The sequence below is a fragment of the Penaeus monodon genome, chromosome 17 (genome assembly GCF_015228065.2).
Source record: "Penaeus monodon isolate SGIC_2016 chromosome 17, NSTDA_Pmon_1, whole genome shotgun sequence".
In the NCBI taxonomy this organism is placed as follows: Eukaryota; Metazoa; Arthropoda; class Malacostraca; order Decapoda; family Penaeidae; genus Penaeus; species Penaeus monodon.
This window is the reverse complement of record NC_051402.1, coordinates 5,430,551-5,449,815: the sequence shown is the minus strand read 5'-3', so window position 1 is coordinate 5,449,815 and position 19,265 is coordinate 5,430,551. Positions and strand designations below refer to the sequence as shown.

General features: G+C 41.6%; 2 non-coding genes and 1 pseudogene across 2 annotated transcripts; 2 read left to right on the top strand and 1 right to left on the bottom strand.

Annotated features, from left to right (window-relative positions):
* Positions 1 to 13,097: 13,097 nt before the first annotated feature.
* On the bottom strand, positions 13,098 to 13,293 carry LOC119583975. The gene has a single exon (XR_005229773.1). It is a non-coding gene; the product is annotated as a small nucleolar RNA U3 (small nucleolar RNA).
* An 890-nt stretch (positions 13,294 to 14,183) lies between these two features.
* LOC119583978 lies at positions 14,184 to 14,326 on the top strand. The gene has a single exon (XR_005229775.1). It is a non-coding gene; the product is annotated as a U4 spliceosomal RNA (small nuclear RNA).
* Positions 14,327 to 15,592: 1,266 nt separating this feature from the next.
* LOC119583981 lies at positions 15,593 to 15,719 on the top strand (annotated as a pseudogene).
* Positions 15,720 to 19,265: the final 3,546 nt, after the last annotated feature.

The window sequence follows — 19,265 nt, the reverse complement described above, 5'->3', positions numbered from 1 at the left end:
TTTGTGTGTTTGTGGTGTGTGGGGTACTGATCCAGTCCGGAGCGCACCTTTCCCGCCGGGCTACCCCTGTGAGACTTTGTCTGGCTCGCGATCGGTTTTCGTGGGGGAAAGCAGATCGCAACGGGCAGTCGCTCCACACCAGGAGGTCGGGAATGGAGGCTTCTGCTCCAAACCCCCCGAAGGGGCCCCCGGGGAAGCGGGGGAGAGGGGGCGTCCCCCTCCCAAAAAAAGAAAAAAATGGTGGAGAAGGCACTTCCAAACCCAAAAAACGTAATCTTCGCGTCGACCATTAAAAAGGGAAACTGTCGAATCTTAGATCTAAAGAAAAATGCCCTTAAAAATTATTACCCGTCCTATGCCCCGATATTATAGTTTCCAAAAAAAACGCACTAACACACCCGTCTCTAACGAGGGTTTTTTCGCTGAGGAACTACCTTTTAGCCCGGAAGGATCGTGAGGGTAGGGGTGGGGGCGGAGCGCCATGTCATCCCCCAAAGCCTCCCTTTTACAGAAGGACTATTGATTCTACTTGGAGTTTGTCGAGCAAAGTAAAAATTAAGGGCACGACTGGTATATGTTCACTTTATTGTCCCCCTGATGCAGTGGATAGTTATGAAAGGGCTCTTTTGCTCTTCAGGAACGTCTGCCAAAAAAATAAAGTAATTTTAGTGTTTTTTAATCTCATCATACTTTTTGGGGGTTTTCCCTGCGGGTGGATGGTGAGGGTGAGCAAGTAGTTAAGTTGTGAATGAGTTTATCTAGTCCTTTTGAATGATGGTAGTCGCGGGGTGGACGATAATCCCGGTAATTTGAGCTTTATTGATTACCTGGTCTCTTTCAATACACCCAAGGCCTTGGCACACCATTGACGACTCGTTGGGAACGATCATCTTCTATTTGATTAAAATTTTCATGCACCAGTGAAAACCCCTTCGCGCCAAAATTTTAAAACGTAAACGAGCAGACGGGGTCGCCTTCACAAAAGGTAAAAGCTCGAATTTGTTGGAAAAAACCATTGTGATAAGAAACAATTTTCAGAATTCGAAAATAGAAGCACATTGCTTCCATTCCAAAAATTCGAAATAGCGTTAAAATAGAGTTCCATGGTGGACACCAGATTGCCGAGGGCGCGTGCCGACGCAAAAAGGCCTACAGGTTTTCAAAAATAAATCACAAAAGAATTTTTGCAACTACAAATCAAGAGCTAGGGCTCGTAGAGTAAAAAGACAAGCAAAAAGAGACTCCTGGCGGAGCTTTGTCCCCAAAATAAACAGAAAACCCCAAAAAAATATCAGGGTTTGGCCCACTGTCAATAAAATCAAAAAAAAAAACATCTATCAAAATTAATAACATCATAGAAGGGGGTAAGCATTTAGCCTCGCCTAGGGGACTTGCTAATGCACTCGCCGGCAGTTCTCTCTACAAGCAGCTCAGCTAATTACCATCCCCCCTTCCTGCCCACCAAGGAAGGGGCTGAGCTGAAACCAATTCCTTTCCCACAGGGATGACTTTGATTAAAATAAGATCTTACAATGGATGAGCTTGTCCGGCCCTAAAAACCGTAGAGGGACTCCCGGGCCCGATGAGTTCGATAGAGATGATGAAGCATTTAACATATGCATGTTAAAGTTGCTAGAAGGGTAAATAAAAATTTGGAAAACCCCAAACTTTTCCAACTATGGCATTTCGCCCACATCATTCCCTATTGAAAGTGGGGGTAATCCCAGATTTGCCACTCCTACCCCCCAAAATTGCGTTGACAATTTGGTATGAAAGGGCGGAACGAATTGTTAAAGTAGGCTATTGCATTTTCTAAATTCCATTTTTTACTATTTGACGAGCGTGCGGTTCGCAAGGGACGCCAAACCCCGATCAGCTAGTAAAGCTGGCAGTAAATTTTCAAGGGGCCATTCCAAAAAAGTTTTTTTTTGATTTCAGTATTTTTTAGATAAAAAAAAGCCTACGACATGACATGGGGGAATCCCCCCCTTCTAAAAAAATTTTTGCTTTGGTTTATAAAAATTTGCCTTGTTTTATTCAAAAATTTATTTCTGACAGAACTTTTGCTGTAAAATTATTTTCTGAAAATATCACTTTTTCGGACTTTTTTGTCCAGGCAAACGGGGCCCACAGGAAGTGTCTTGTCCCCAACATTATTTCTATGTATGATCAATGACATCTTCCCAGCTCCCCCTCGGAATTTTAAAAATAATGTAGCTGATGATTGTGCTTTATGGCTTTCCCAGCAATAATGCAGAATTCTCAGAAAAATCGCATCCAAGGGGCACGGGATAGATTCAAACGGGGCCCCAGGGGGGTTTTAAGTTTTCCATTAAAAAGAGTTTTGGGGGGTAATTTTTTCACGTAGGAGGAACCGAACACAGGCTAACTCTAGAAAAACCCACCCAATACCTATTAAAAATTCGAAAAGTTTCTTGGGCTATTTTTTTTATAGAGCTAAAAGGGAAAGAAAACATGGCAGTTAAAAAAATAAAGTCAAAAAGACTAAATTTTTTAAAGTGATTTCTGGTAACAAATGGGAGTGATAGACAGTTTTTGCTAATGGATATAAAGCCCTGATTAGGTCTAAAGTGTTTATGGGTCAATGTGTAGGTTGGGCATCGAGAAAAATTTTTGAAAGGTTTGGATGGGGGCAGAATCCTGTTTGCGTGGGTCTTGGACCCCCTAAAGTGCCCCGGGGATCGAAGGTTTGAGGTGGAGTCAGGAGTACCTCCCCTCCGACTCAGACCGGGCCAGTTACCTTGACTATGCCGCAAAGGGGCTCGAGACCCGGCCCCCCCAAATGGAAATAGGGGCATTAGGCCCTTTTTCCCCCACGAGACCCACGACTCGTCGGAAAGTCGGTAAGATCTCTCTACCATCGATACCCGGGTTCAGTAAAATATACGCCATGGGAAACCCCCAATTTTTCTATCATGGAACCCGGGTTTCCCATCACCAAGGCCATGGCCCCGGAGGTGGGGGTACCCCAGAGGTCAGAGAGACCTTTTTAAAAACACCCCCCCCTTTTTTTTCATTTAAAACCCGAGGCTCCAGGGACAGATGAGTTTTGGGGGTGCGGGTGATGTCGACTGAATGTGAACTAAAGTTCAGACTGCGAATCATACATCGTCTTTTTTGCTGAATTTTGCATTAAAAAGCTATTGTTTTTTGCCTATCGACGACCCACGATAAATAGTAATTTTCTAGTTTCCCTTTAATTCACTTAAAGCCTTAAAAATCATTAGAACCCCCAAAAAAAAACTTCTGGGTAATATCATTCGTAACTACATGGTCCAAAAAATAAATAAAGCTAATAGGGTACCGGGGACTTGGTATCCATGGCAATTTGAGAGGCTGCAAAACTAGGGGGGTCAATGGTGATCTGGCCTTTGCATAGTCGTACAGATCTCAGGTGTTTTGGTCTTTAAAAAAGAAAAATATACATCTCCTGGGGCAAAGTGAGGGGCCCAACCCCAACTCACCACAAAATTAAGCCAACAATCGAACTGGGGGACAACCTACAGAAAACAAAAGGGGAGGAGGGGGTTTTGGGCCCCGTCTTTGGGGGAAATGCAACCAGATTAACACACCTCACCCCCTATTTTGAGAAAATTCCCTCCACAGTCCCACACAAACTTTCAAAGCAAATAAAAAAAACCCCTGCCCAAAATATAATTTAAAGAATAAATAAAAAAAATTCCCTTAGAAAAAAAAAACTTTAAATTTTTACACACCCAATTTTTTATAAAATGATGAAAAAATAATAAGTAAATAATCACTTTCTAAGGGGGACAAATTTTTAGCCCTTATAAGTTTGATGAATAAAAGGATCCTTTGGGTTTTGATAGCCGAAATCCCAAAGAAAAGAAGAAAAAAGATGAACATCTTTTTTGAGACTTTAAATAGCTCTGACCTCTGCCCGGGGACGCAGCAGCAATAACTAAAGCCTTGTGCCATAGGAGCACCCTGGTGCCCGGGGGCCCTTTGTCTCGCCGGCGCTATTGCTTTGAGTAATATTAACGTTTTTTAGTAGGTAAATTTTGTTTATCAGCACTTTGTACTTTGCCGCCCCTTCAGTCGTTGTTTTGAGGTGACACGAGACTACAGTAGGCGTATCAACCCCCTCAGACCCGCGCTCTTTTTCTACACCGGGGACCCCTTTAGGGGCATTGACCCGGGTAGGGAGGCCCGAGTTGGGGGCCCTTTGGGGCACTTTTTCCTTAATTCAAAAATTTTTCCCTCTTTCATGTGATTTCCCCTGAGCCTCCCGGAGTACCCTTGTGGCTCCCGTTTCCCCCTGGGGGGTGGGACCGACTACCGTCCTTCGCATGGGAAGTTCGGGGGTAAGGGGGGTTTTCACATAACTCGATCCCTTGGGGTACTGGAAACGCAACCAGGCTTCCCAGGGGGGGGTAAAAGAGGGAAAACGCCACACTTTTCTCTTAGCTATGTGTTAGGTTGATTAACAATAGTGGGGGGAAAACGGGCCCCTTCAGGACAAGGGGCACGGGCCCAGGGGTCGGACTGGGGTCCGATACCATTATAAACGTTTTCCTCGTACCCCTCCTCCCCCCAAAGGAGGGGGACGACCCATGAATCTCTACGACCAAGCGACCGCCCAAGGAACCCCTATGTGAAAAACGAGAACGACGATTTTTTTAATCCCCCAAAAAATGCAAGGTTTTTGATGTAAAAATGCGTGAATGGAAATAAATCGTTTTTGAATTGACCCCCCTTTCATAAAAGAAGGTCCTTGATGGCAAGTGGACAGTGATTTTGTTTTTGCCCGGGAAAATTGCGAAGGGTAGCCCCCTTGTAAAAGTGCAGTTCAACCCCCGATTAAGGCCCTTCTTAAAGACGCAGTTTCATGATTTGAAGGTTAAGTAACTTCCGTTTGGGCCCCCAATCCCTGCAAGGGAGTAATCTTTAGCAGGGTTTTGAGGACAATGGAAGAGAGCAAAATTTTCTGGAAATATAAAGGGACCAAAGCGTAGTGGGTGAACTGCATGACCAAGAAAGACGGGAATGTACGAACAAAAACCGGATTGTGCTTTTGACTTTGCTTCGAGTAAAATTCCTGAGTATGTCACAGTTGGATATGAACTTTGTCCAAGTGCGACCTTACATTCAAAAACCTATGCGTGTAATAGATCCCAAAAAATTTGGACACACCTCATTACGATGCAACCCGATAAGATACTAGTAAATTTACTTGCGGTAAATGTGCTGGAGATCATGACACTGCTGTATGTACTGAGAAAACTCTCAAGTGTGCTAACTGTGGAGGTCCCCATCAATCTGGCTCTCCGAGTGCAGCAGCTTGAAGAAGGAGACTGAAATATTAGCATACATGAGAGGACATGATGTTAGTTACCGTGAGGCCAAGAGGAAATTTGAAGGTTTGACCAGCAAACCCAATACTTCCTACGCTTCAGTAGCAACCAAACAACACTTCCAGTGCAAACGGCATCAATCAGGAACTTGCAGCTAAGGATAAAGAAATTGCTGAGTTAAAGGAAACGGTTAAGGAATTAATGAGTCAAATTAAAGAATTGAAAAATATAATTCAACAAATTGCTGAATCAACCCAGCAAAAGCAGCAGCATCATAAGGAGGATGATACCAAATCACAATCTGGATCGCACCTTCAGGGGCCTACCCATGGGAGGCCCCTGGGTAGCGAGGGAGAGGAGGAAGAACCTCCCTCCCAGAAAAAGAAAATTAAAACCGGCGGACAAGGCACTTCTAAACCCCATAAAAACGTAATCTTCGCGTCGACCATTATACAATGGAACTGTCGAAGTCTTAGATCTAAAGTAAATGACCTTAAATTATTAGCCTCGTCCTATGCTCCCGATATTATAGTTCTCCAAGAAACGCATTTAACACACCTCGTCTCTGACGAGGTCGTTTCGCTGAGGAACTACCATTTATGTCGGAAGGATCGTGAGGGTAGGGGTGGAGGCGGAGTCGACTCACAAACAAAATAAAACAAAACCTAGAACTGTGGGACACAGCCCACAGGAAGGAGAGAAGGTAGGAGGTGGTGTTGGCCCGCCTTAGGGTTCAAGACAGTTCAACAGTTCAAGATTAACCCACCTCACTCCCTATATTGAAAAAAGTTTTCCCCCAAGATGTCACAACTGCAACACATACCTCACCCTTACCCATATCCTCACAGTCTGTAAGAAATATAACACACACAGACAAAGATTTAAAAATTATTTCCAAATGAAAAATATAAATTTTACAATGTTGAATATATTATCAAATGATGAAAAAATAATCAGTAAAGTAATCACTTTTTTAAGGGAGACAAAACTTTATGACCTTATATAGATTGACAGAATAAATAGGATCCATTGGCTTAATAACCTTGGCCACATGCCGCTGGTTGATAGCCAAGAAATCCAACAAAGAAGAAAGAAGAAAGAAGATGGACACACCCTCACTCGTGTTTTTAGCTTTTGTCGAGCTAACACCTTGTTCCCAACGCAGTAACAACAAACTCAGTCTTGTGCCACAAGAGCTACCCTGGAGCCCGGGGCCTCTCGTCTCGCTTGACTTTGTTGTTCCTGAGTTTAACGTAAATTAAATTAAAGTAAAATCCTGTAAATTACAGATCCTTTTGTGCTTTGCCAGCACCTTCAGTGCTTTGTTTTTGCAGGTGACACGAGACATACAGTAGGCGTAGTCAGCACCCACCTCAGACCCGCAGCTCTCTTCTACACCAGGGTAGCCCTTACGGGCATTGACCCCTGGGTAGGGAGGCCCAGTAGTCTGGGGCGTCCTTTGGGCGCACTTTTTCTCCATTTCTAAAATTTTCCTTCTTCATGTGACTTCCCTGAGCCTACCGGAGTACCCTTGTGGGCTCCCGTATTCCCCTGGGGGGTGGGAACCACTTACCGCCCTTTTCCCAAAGGAAAAGTTCGGCGGAAAGGGAAGTTTTCCCCCACAAAAACTCGACCCTCTCTGTGGAAACTGGAAAAAACGCAACCGGGGCCTTCCACTGGGGGGGTAAAGGAGGGTTTTTGTTACTCTCTTAGCTATTGCTGTTGGGTTTGATACCAAAAGTTAAGATTTTTAAATCCCTTCGGAGAACGATTTTGAGCAAAGGGGTCGGACCTGGTCCGATGCCCATGATGGATGATACCCCGGCTACCCCTTACTCCTCCTCAAGGAGGAGGGCGACTCATGACCACTCCTTGACCCAACTCGACCTGAACAACGGAACCCCACTACGACAAAACAAAGCCACTTTCAAATCCCACCGAGAATCAAGGTTCGCGAAATGTAAAATGCGTTAATAAAATCAATCGCTTTTGAACGTGAACCCCTTATCATCAAAAAGGTCCTTGATGGTCAAGTGTGACGGCGATTTTGATTTTTGTCAAAAATTGCGAGATGGGAAGCCTCCTTGTTAAAGTACAATACAACTCCCAGATTAGGATTTACTTAAGCTGACGCAAATACATGATCTTCGAGTTAAAGTAACTATTCCTATTGGCCCAATACCTGTAAGGAGTAATCTTTCACAGGGATTTGAGACGATGGAAGAAGTGAAATTCTTGAGAGCATGAGGACCAGACGTAGTGGACGTTCTTGTATGACGCAAGAGGACGGGAATGTGGAACGAAAACTGGACTATGTTATTTGACACTTTGCTTTTAAACAAAATCCCAGAGTTAACAATTCCGGTTATGAACGTGTTCAAGTAAGACTTATAATCCAAAAGCCAATGCCTTTGTAATAGATGCCAAAAATTTTTTTTTATTCGGACCCCCTCATTACTATGTATTGGATAAAGACTCAAGGAATTGTATGCTCGTAATGTGCTAAAGCCCATGACACATTACTTGTCTAGCCAGGTTTCCAAAGTGCTAATTGTGGAGGTCCCATCAGTCAGGATCTGCTGATGTAGCATCCTGAAGAAGGGAAACCGACGACATTAGCATATATGAAGAAAGCTGAAGTTAGTTATTCTAAGCTAAGAGGAAGTGGAAAGTTGACACACAACCCGCTACTTCCTATGCTTGAAGTATCACTCACACCACCCCTAGTGCAAGTAAAATGTCAGCAACAGCTTCAAGCTAAGGATAAAGAAATTGCGGGAACTTAAACAGACCGTTAAGAATTAAATATTAACGTATATCACCTGACCAAATTGTTTGATCAAATGACTGCATAACCTAGTCTAAACATCATAAGGAGGATGGATACTGAATCACAGTCCGGAGCGCACCTTCCCGTCCCGGGCTACTCCGGTGAGGACTTCGTCTGGCTCGCGATCGTTTCTCGTGAGAGAACAGATCGCAATCTGTCGTCGTCCTCCCTCACCAGGAGGGCAGGGACATGGGCTTCTGTCTCCAACCACCTCGAGAGAGGTCCCCGGGAAGCGAGGGGAGGAGGCGTCCTCCCTCCCAAAAAAAGAAAAAAAAACTGTGGCAAGCACTTCCAAACCCCATAAACGTAATCTTCGCGTCGACCATTATACTGGAACTGTCAAAGTCTTAGATCTAAGTAAATGACCTTAAATTTTAGCCTCGTCCTATGCTCCGATATTATAGTTATCCAAGAAACGCATTTAACACACCTTCGTGTCTGACGAGGTCGTTTCCTGAGGAACTACCATTTTTTCGGAAGGATCGTGAGGGTAGGGGTGGAGGCGGAGTCGCCATGTACATCCACCAAAGCCTACCCCATTTACAGAGTGACTATTGATTCTACTTTGGAGTTTGTCGCATGTCAAAGTAAAAATTAATGGTCACGTAATCGGCTAATAGGTTCATCTTTTTGTCCACCTGATGCAGCGATTAGCCGATGATGAGCTCTTTGCTTTCAGGACGTCTCCACAAAATAAAGTATTTTAGCCGATTTTAATGCTCAATCATACGTTAATGTGGTTCCCTGCGGGTGATGTAGGGGAGCAATAGTTAAGTTGCTTAATGAGTCTGATCTAGTCCTTCTGATGAGGTAGTCGACGCGGGTGGACGATAAATCCGGTAATTTGAGCTTTATTACTTATCACTGGGTCCTCTTCATCAATAGCAGCCAAGTGCTGTGGCACACCATTGCGACTCGTTGGGAAGCGATATCTTCCTATTTTGATTAAATATTCCATGTGACACAGTGAGAAGCCTTCAGCGCCTAAAATTTAACGTAAACGGAGCAGACTGGGTCGCCTTCACAAGGAGCGTCAAGCTCGAATTTTGTTGGAGAAACCATTGATGATAAAGTAAACAAATTCAGAATTCGATTATAGAAGCAGCATTGCTATCCATTTAAAACTTCGACAGATAGCGTTAAGCATAGAGTTCCATGGTGACACTAGATTGCGACAGGGCGCTGTGCCGACGCAATAATGCCTACAGGCTTTTCAAAATAACATCACAAATGAGAACTTTTTGCAATTACAACTAGCTAAGAGCTAGGCTCGTAGAGTAATAGGGAGACAAGCAGAAAGAGACTCCTGGCGTACTTTGTCTCTACAATAAATAGCTCTACCAAAATATCAGAGGTTTGGTCCACTGTCAATAAAATTCATAAGAACAAACATCTTTGTAAAATTAAAAACATCCAATTCATGAGGGAACCAATTTTGACAATCCTAAAGACATTGCTAATGCACTCGCCAGGCACGGTCTCTTTTACACAAGCCAGGTCTCGGCAACTACCATCCAGCTTTCCTGACCACCAAGGAGCGCTGAGCTGCAACCTATTCACTTTGCACAAGGAGATGACTTTGATTATAATAAAGACCTAAACAATTGAATGAGCTTGTCGACCCTAGAAGCGCTGGAGAGGAACATCCCTCAGGCCCCGATGAGATTCGATATGAGGGATGATGAAGCCTTTAATCATGATGACATGATTAAGTTGCGCTAGAAGTGTACAATGAAATTTGGAATAAGTCACACTTTTCCAAACTCTGGCACTTTGCCCACATCATTCCCATATTGAAATGAGGGGTAATCCCAGACTTGCCATCTCCTACGCCCAATTGCGTTGACAATTGCTTATGCAAAGTATGGAACGAATTGTTAACAGTAGGCTTATTGCATTTTTTTAAATTCCGAGTAATTTGCTAGTTGACGAGCAGTGCGCTTCCGCAAGGGACGCCAAACTCCTCGATCATCTCGTAAAAGTGGACAGTCATATTCAAGAGGCCATTGGCCAAAAAAGATTTTTTGATTTCAGTATTTTTAGATATAGAAAACCTACGACTGACATGGCGATATGGGCCCTACTCAGAAACCTTTATGCTTTTTGGATTACGTGGAAATTGCCTTGTTTTTATTCCAAAATTTTCATTTCTGCAGAACGTTTGCTGTCAATTATTTCTTGACAATATCACTTTTTTCGCCATTTTTTGTCTAGGCAAACGGGGTCCCACAGGAAGTGTCTTGTCACCAACATTATTTCTCTGTATGATCCAATGACATCTACCATCTCCTCCTCGGAATCTTAATACTCACTGTACGCTGATGATTGTGCATTATGGCTTCCTCAGCAATAATGCAGAATTCTCAGCAAATCGTATTCAATTGGCACTGATATGATTCATAACTGGGGCCTCCATTGGGGTTTTTTTCAAAAGTGGGTTTTCATTCGAAAGAGTATTGGGGTTAATTTTTTTCACATCGGAGAAAGCCGAACATCAGGCTAACTCTAGACAACCACGCCAATACCTATTCAAAAATCTGCAAAGTTTTTGGGCTACTTTTGGATAGTAACTCAATTGGAAAGACCACATTGGTCAGTTAAAGAATAAATGTCAACAAAGCACTGAATTTTATTAAAGTGCATTTCTGGTAACAAATTGGGGAAGCTGATGACAGTCTTTGCTAATGGTATATAAAGCCCTGATTAGGTCTAAAGTAGATTATGGGTCAATCGTGTATGGCTCGGCATCAAACTCGACTTTGAAAGGATTGGATGGTGTGCAGAATGCTTGTTTACGTGTGTGTCTTGGAGCCCTGAAGTGCACTCGGATCGAGCGTCTTGAGGTGGAGCAGGAGTACCTCCCCTCCTACTCAGGGAGCGGCCAACTTAGCTCTGACCTATGCCGCTAAGTGGCTCGTTACCGAGCCATATCACTGGCATTGAGGCTTAGGCCCTTTGCCACGAGACTCACGACGACCTCGTCGAGAAAGTCGGTATAGATCTCTCTACCCTTGATACCCTGGTACAGTCAAACATAGCGCCATGGGAAACCCCCAATTTTTCCATCATGGAAGCTTGGCTTCCATCAACTAAGGCCATGGCGCCGGAGGTGGAGGTACGCCAGCGGTTTAGAGAGATCCTTATTAAACATCTCAATTTTTTTCATATATATACACACGGCTCCAAGACAAATGAGGGTGTGGGTGCAGGTGTATGGTCGACTGAATGTCAATTGAAGTTTCGACTGCCGAATCATACATCGATCTTTCTTGCCGACTTTTTGCTTTGACAAAGCTATTGATTTTGCACTATCGAACGACCCACGATAGAATAGTCATTTTTTCTCAGATTCCTTAGTTCACTTAAAGCCATTAAATCATTAGAAACCACCAAAAATTAAACTGGGTAATATCATTCGTAAGCGACATGGTGCCAATAATCAATCAACTAATATGGGTATCCCAGGCCACGCTGTGATCCATGGCAATACAGGCTGTACAAACTAGCCGGGTCAACTGGTGATCTGGACCTTAGCATAGTCCGTACAGATCTCAGTGTTTTGTGTCTCTTATAAAAGCAAAAATACATCTCCTGTTGGCAAGTGAGTGACCAGCCTCCAAATCACACACAAAAATAAAACAAAAAATAGAACTGTGGGCACAGCCCACAGGAAAGAGAGAAGGGAGGAGGTGGGGTTGGCCCGCCTTAGGTCAACGCACAAGACGTACCCACCTCACCCCTATATTTGAAAAAAGATTTCCCCACAATGCCAACTTGCATAGCACTCCAACCATAGACCATAATCCTCACAATATGTGCCCCATTTACAATAGCATCACATAAAAAAATTATTTTAGAATTAAAAAACATAGATTTCACAACAAATCTATTGTCAATGGATGAAAAAATATAAATAAAGTAATAACTTTTTAGGGAGACAACTTTATGACCTTATATAGATTGACAGAATAAATAGGATCCATTGGCTTAATAACCTTGGCTACATGCCGCTGGTTGATAGCCAAGAAATCCAACAAAAAATATATATATATATTGCTATATATATGAATATACATATATATATTAATATGATTACGTATATTAAAATATAGAAATATATATATTGTTACGCCGACCGCCTCGTCTCTCTGCCACCAACACAAAGCAGGCTAGGCAGACGGCGTGCTATCCACAGGGTCTGAACACTGACCAGCTCCAAGAGGCACCCCGAGCACCACAGAGTCCCAGAACACCACAGGGGAAGACGCCCAAGTTGCGAGGCGGGCACGAAATAACCACAAATGACAGTCTTTCCTTTATTTACAAAATTATTTACCCGTACACTTTTCTATGGGCACAATACAGGGGGGGGGGGGAATCCGCATGCACATGCACGATACAGCTTTAACACTCTTTTGGCTTGTTCCCGTTTCTCCGCTCACACCCAGCCGCGTCATGTTTCCCCCGGGCCCCTTCATGTTAACACATCCCGGGTTCTCCTTTTATGTTAACACTGTTTGCACGAGCAAAACCCATGGCGTAGCAATTATATATAAAATTTTAATATTAATATATATAAATATATTTTTAATATATATATATATTATTATATAATATATATATAAAAAATATAAGTTTATGTATGAATTTATACACTTTTGTAAAAATAAATATATCTAAGTTAATTACATATATGTTTCGTACATATATATATAACTTTCATATAGATCCGTACATATATATATATTCATATATTCATGTGAATAAACTTGCAAATCCCAAATACACACAACCGAGGTCAATAGGAACGTATTTCCTGATCAAAGAAACGGTACAATTGTTTGTCACCATGAAAGGTTTTTTAAAGCTGGGACAATTTTTTCTTGGAAGGGTTTTAAAAGTTTCAAATTTAACGTGGATTTTTAAATTTAACCACTCAGCCTGTGTGAGCCTCCTCTGGACACGGAAACCCACCAGAACGGGCATAAGCACTTTCGAAAAACTAAGGACCGCTTCCCCCTCAGAGGCTTACACTGAAATCCTCATCGTGGTTGAAAAAAATATTCCCAGAATCTCGGCGAGAAACCGGCAAACTCATATAGAATTGATCCTATAAAGTATGATCTTAACAACAGTCTGTAGTTTGTCAGCCCAACCAAGATTTACTGATGACTTTCGGTGGATTTGCTAGAAACTTTTTGTTTGTTTATGATTAAAAAGACCTTTATGACTTGTTCTAAGCTTTTTAAGAATTTTTAATTTAAAAATAAACAATATCTGAATAGATACTGAAAATAAGAAACACGGTGCCACAATATTTTTGGCAATATTCAAGTACGAAAATTTTGTTTTTTATTGTGTCATGTTCAGGTTCATAATATCGTCTTTGCAAGCTCTAATTTTGTCGTGTATTTATAATTGCGGTGGAGATTAGTGGTAATAGACAGTATGTGTGAAATACCTGATATAAGTTTTTGATGCAAAGTGAACATGTAATCCTATGCATTTCAAGTATTTTTGGAAAAATCGTTCACTGAATGTAACGAATTCTCATTCTAGCTGAAAACAAAGATAATTCAGGCATCAAATACTATGATAGCTCAACGAGAAAAATAATTCGCTTTAAAAAACAGTCCATTCATATTACCTGTATCCCATTATACTGCAGTTGGAGAGGGGAGAGAGGGGGAGAGAGAAGAGAGAAGAGAGAGAAGAGGAGAGAGAGAAGGAGAGAGAGAGAGAGAGAAGAGAGAGAGAGAAGAGAGTGAGAGAGTGAGAGTGGGGGGAGGTGTGAGTGGTGTGTTGTGTGAGAGATGGGGGGGAGATTTATTCATTCATACATACATACACACACATACATATTAGAATAATCGGAATATAATAACACATTGGAAATAATAAATTAACATAATAGATCAAGTTTTCTGGAAAGAAAGAAAAAAGCTGATTCGTAAAACAAAAACCACTTCAAGTCCTCAGTAGTCAGTGGTTGGGTGCAGAGATACCAAGTAGTCTTTAGCTTTGCGCAGTGGCAGTATCGTAACCAATGAGGTTTAACCGAGGTGCGATTATTGCTAGTGAAAACTTTTCCCCAATACCCGCCGGGACGTCGTAAAAGACCGACGGCCAGGGCAATTTTTTGATAGCCCGGTTTCAGGGCTCAAATCTGTTATTGACTCTTTTTCTACATCTTGGGCCCCTAGCTTACTGTCCCAAATAGGATTTAAAGGCAAGGCAATAAACAATTTTTTTATACATTTTCCCCCCTAGTTTGCGTACAATAGGATTTAGACAAGTGCAAGGCAATTTCTTATACATCTCGCCCCTAGCTTGCTGTACCAATAGGATTTAGAGCAAGTGCAATGAGCAATTCCTTATACATCACCCCTAGCTTGCTGTACCAATAGGACTAAGAGCAAGTGCAAAGAACAATTTCTTATACATCTTCGCCCCTAGCTTGCTGTACCAATAGGACTTTCAGCAAGTACAATGAACAATATCTTAATGTTGACAAACAGGAAAGTCAATGTAAAAAAAATAATAAAAAAAAAAAAAAAAAAAAAAAAAAAAAATTATTTTATATATATATTATATAAAAATTATTATATATATATATATATATATAAATATATATATATAATTATAAGGGACCCGGGCGATTTTCTGTTTTTTTCCATTTTGAAAACATGGTAGTGTGTTTTACCAATTAACTAAATATGTTTGTGTGAACAGAATGCAATGATGATGAATCACGACAACGATGGGTTAAAAAATAAATGGTTAATAATAAAGAGGGATTAGGATTATGGTTGATGATAACGGAAAAGTATTGATGAGGATGGTGGTGGCGAGATATTAATACTAATAAAGACGTCAAACGAAAATAGTATTGATGATAGTGGTTGTGAGATGATAACATTTATTGACCACAACAGATAAACAGTTGATACCTTTTCCCTTTTTTAGTCCTCCCTATACTTCCGTTTTCTTTAACACGTTTTCATTTTCGCACGCGCTTATGTAGGGATATTTCTTAAATTACTTTTTAAAATTTATTTTGCCGTTACTTCTGGGCAACATTATAAAAAGAAAGCCTAAAGCCAATTCATCGATAAACTAAGTATCTGTAGTACACGCAAATATACATACATGTCATATATGTACACCTATAATAATAGACATCTTGAACTATGTTTGAAGGTGTTGGCTTAGGTTGTAAATATAAAGGATGTATATAATAAATCAGTGGCACAGGTATTTCATCTGTTGATATCTACTGGAAATATGATTTTTTTTGTGCATTCGAACAGAAGATGCAATTTGCCTATTGATACTTAATTGCCGTCACTTTTTTATTGGTTAAGTATCCAACTCGCAGTATGTCCTCAGTCTTACTGTGTTGGTGTCTGAGATGCCACAGTGTTGTTAACTCTGGTTTTCCCAAAAAAAAAAAAAACGCAAAAAATTTTTCGCCTTTTACAAAAAGATTTGTGGGGGGGAAACAACTCAATGAGTCTTACTCAATTTTTTCTATAGCCCACTTCGGTGGGTTTAAAATACACAAGATATTACACTACCTTCCAACTTATTGGGCGTTGGTGTGGTCAGTTGGCAATTCTGAACAAGTGAATTGCTCAAGTTGCTCTACTATGCCCTATTTGATATTGTCTATTTAAAATTATTTCATATACTAAATATCCCCCAACAAATTTTTTAGAAATTTTCTCTAGAAAGCATTTTATAATAGCAAATTATTATTCTAATTGAATTTTCATTTGCTGCAACATGTTTTAGGTGGAAGGCAGAGGTCAAGTACAGGTCCACATAGTACACCCAATAGAATATTCATTCCACACTATAAAATGACAGAGCACTTGGAGACCCTGGTAAGCTATACCATGTTCAGAATGGCTGGAAATAGGAAAAGTGGCCAGACCAAACCAAACCTCACAACTTATCATATACCTTGTGGCAGCTATGACAAAGTAAATATAAGCGAGACAGGATGTGGACTCCGACTCCACCTACGACAGTGACGGCTACCTCCTCAAGCCTTGATCATAAGCGAGGCCTAATCCGAGAATAGAGGAAAATGGTAGAAGTGGAGTCAGAACAACACCTTCATCACAACAGGAAGGATACTAGCAAAGGTTGTCGTTTGTCTATTTGCTAATAGGACCTGATACCTAACCAAACGCATATATAATATATAATATTATATATAATATTATATAAAATATATAAATAAATTTTATTAATATATTATATAAAAAATACCAAAACACACACACACACACCCCCACCACACAACCTATGTGTTTTCACTTATTTACCAAATAAGAGGTTTCAGCAAATTTTCCCAAAAAACATCACCATGATAATTTGAATCCAGCAAAAACTAATCTTACACCAATAGTAATCATTCACAACGAAATCAGACCAGCATAACATAACACCCTCTTCAGCCTTAATTTAGCAGGCCGAGGAACAATGAACCATGCCCAATATATATATAATATATATAATAATTTATATAATTATATATATATAAATATATTGGCAGGGTTCATTGTGTTATTTTATATAAAATAAAATTTAAAATTATTTTATATATATTATATATATATATATAAAATTATATATATAAAAGAGAGAGGAGAGAGAGTAATATGTTTGGAATCCTTTTTGGTGTCTTATTTTTTGGGGGGTGTTTGTTGGGGATGTGATTTCCACGGTAGGGCTGGGTGCTAGAGGTGAAGTCGGAGATCCACGGGGACCCGGCAGGCCCCCTAGTCGGCTAAGGACTGGGCAGTCCTTGTGTTGCTGCTGCTTTTGTCGAGTTCTGATGGAGGATTGGGGAATACTGATCTTCTGCGGCTTAAGCACCCCAGCGCTGTGTAATCGCGCAAGGAACTGGGGGAGCCCACTGTCCAATGAGAAGACATGATTATGGACCGATGGACCCCGAGAATCTAGCAAAACTGGGTTGCGGGGTCGGCGTACAGGTACTTCCCTACAGAAGCGAGAAAAGGAGTGAGCGAAATACATGACATATCGCTCCCTGGGAAAAAAATATAGTAGAGATGGTTTGGACATCTACTTATTGGACTGGTTCTTATCTCTTTGGGAAAACATTTGTTTTTTGGGGGTTGAGTGCCCCCAAGTTGGGTAGGTGTAGAGGCAAGTTTGGGGACCACGGAGGATAGGGGAATGCTGATCTGGGTAGCAGCACGACCCCGAACTGGAGTTCAGTGTAGTTACCCCGGTTGGGTACATCAGGTCCACAGCCATGTCTGCGCTCATTTTAAGCAGGGTCCCTCGTTCCCGGTGCTTAACAGCGCTCGGGATTTAAGTGCAGAGCCTGAAAAAGAGATCAGCATTCCCCGAACCCCGCAGAACCGACAACAGCAGCACCCCACAAGGACTGCCCAGTCCTTTGCCGATGGGGAGCCGCCGGCTCCCCCGGGGTCTCCGACTTACCCCAACACCCAACCAACCTGTGGGCACTCACACCCACAACAAATATTCCCCCAAAAAGGTAAGACACCAGAACCTCAAAAGAAGATGACCAACTATCATTTTTATGCTGGTGCCACCGGGGGTGATACATTGGTATTTCGCTCGCCGCTTTGCTCATCTCGGAGGGGGAGACCTGTAGCAGCACGACCCCCCCCAAACCCGGAGTTCACCGTTTACCCAGGTGGGTACATCAGGGCCAAGCCCTGTTGCCTCATTTGGGCAGCGGGGCCCCCCCATTCCCTGCTGCTTACACAGCGCTCATGTATTTAAGCCCCGACCCGAATTGAATCAGCTTCCCCGATCCTCTAGCAGAACCAGACAACAGCAGCGCAGCACCACAAGGCTGCCCCCCCTTAGCGACTGGGAAGCCTACCGGCCCCCCGTTTTGATCTCCGACTTCACCACCAACCCCCACCATACCTGTGGGACTCACACCCCAAAAAATTTTACCCCCCAAAGAGATAAGACACCAGAAACCCTAAAAAAAAGATGACCAACTATCATCTTCTATAATACCTTAGGAAGAGAAAAATATTAATTATTGAATAATAAAACAAATGCCTTGTGCAAACAATTAAAAAGATAAACGGTCTTCAGTAATCTTCCCAAAGGTCCTTTTACCATGTATTTCAAGTTATTCAAAGTTGTAAAACATATAGCAAAACCGGATGGTAGGCTTCACACCTCTGTCCCCAGCAGCTGTCTTTCCTCTTTGAGGGGACAGGTACCTTCAAAGGGAGTTGCCGCATAAAAGGGGACACTTTTGACTATAAAAATTATTATATTATATATATATATATAATTATATTTTTATAATTTTAAAATTTAATTTATATATATATTTTTAATATTATATACATATATAAAATATTTTATATATATATTTTAAATTATATATATATTATATATATTATATATTTTATAGTAAACCCCCCGCAAGGATTAAATGAATGGGCTAGTGACAAGCCTGGGAATAAGATGACAAATCCCCCCTCCCTCCCTAGATGGCGCAATAGGCCCTTTATTATAAAATCATTGGTATTTAATAAACAAAAAACCCTTACTCCCCCTTAAAAGTGAGTTAAAGACTGTGAGAATAAAATAAAAATAAAAGTTTTTCTCTGAACATTAAAAAGAGTGCACTCGGCTCTAACTCCAGGGGAAACTAAGTATTCCTGGGCTCCGGCGTGGAAGGCCTAGGTCACTACAATACAAATGGTTCCTGGTGATCTGATGGTCACTAGTGTCGTCAAGTGTCAAAGTAGGTGTGGCGAAGGTTTCACATTCTGGTGCAACATTCAGTAGCAAGTAGGGTCACATTGTCTTGAGAGTAGTGAAGAAGTATGGTGGTGCTGACAAGTAAGCTAGGCAGGGGCTAGATTAGCGAAGGTGGTGGCATAGAGTGTGGGAACATATTGTTAGTGACTTTGTTAGGAGGTAGCACTGGCATGTGTGATCAGGGCATAGAGCAATTGATGCATTTAAGTGTGGATCAGAAGTGGACTTGGTAGTGATGGCATGGAGTTTAAGGAAAGCGAGGAGGTACTTCAACAGTAGTACCTTGCGTGGATCAGCAACAG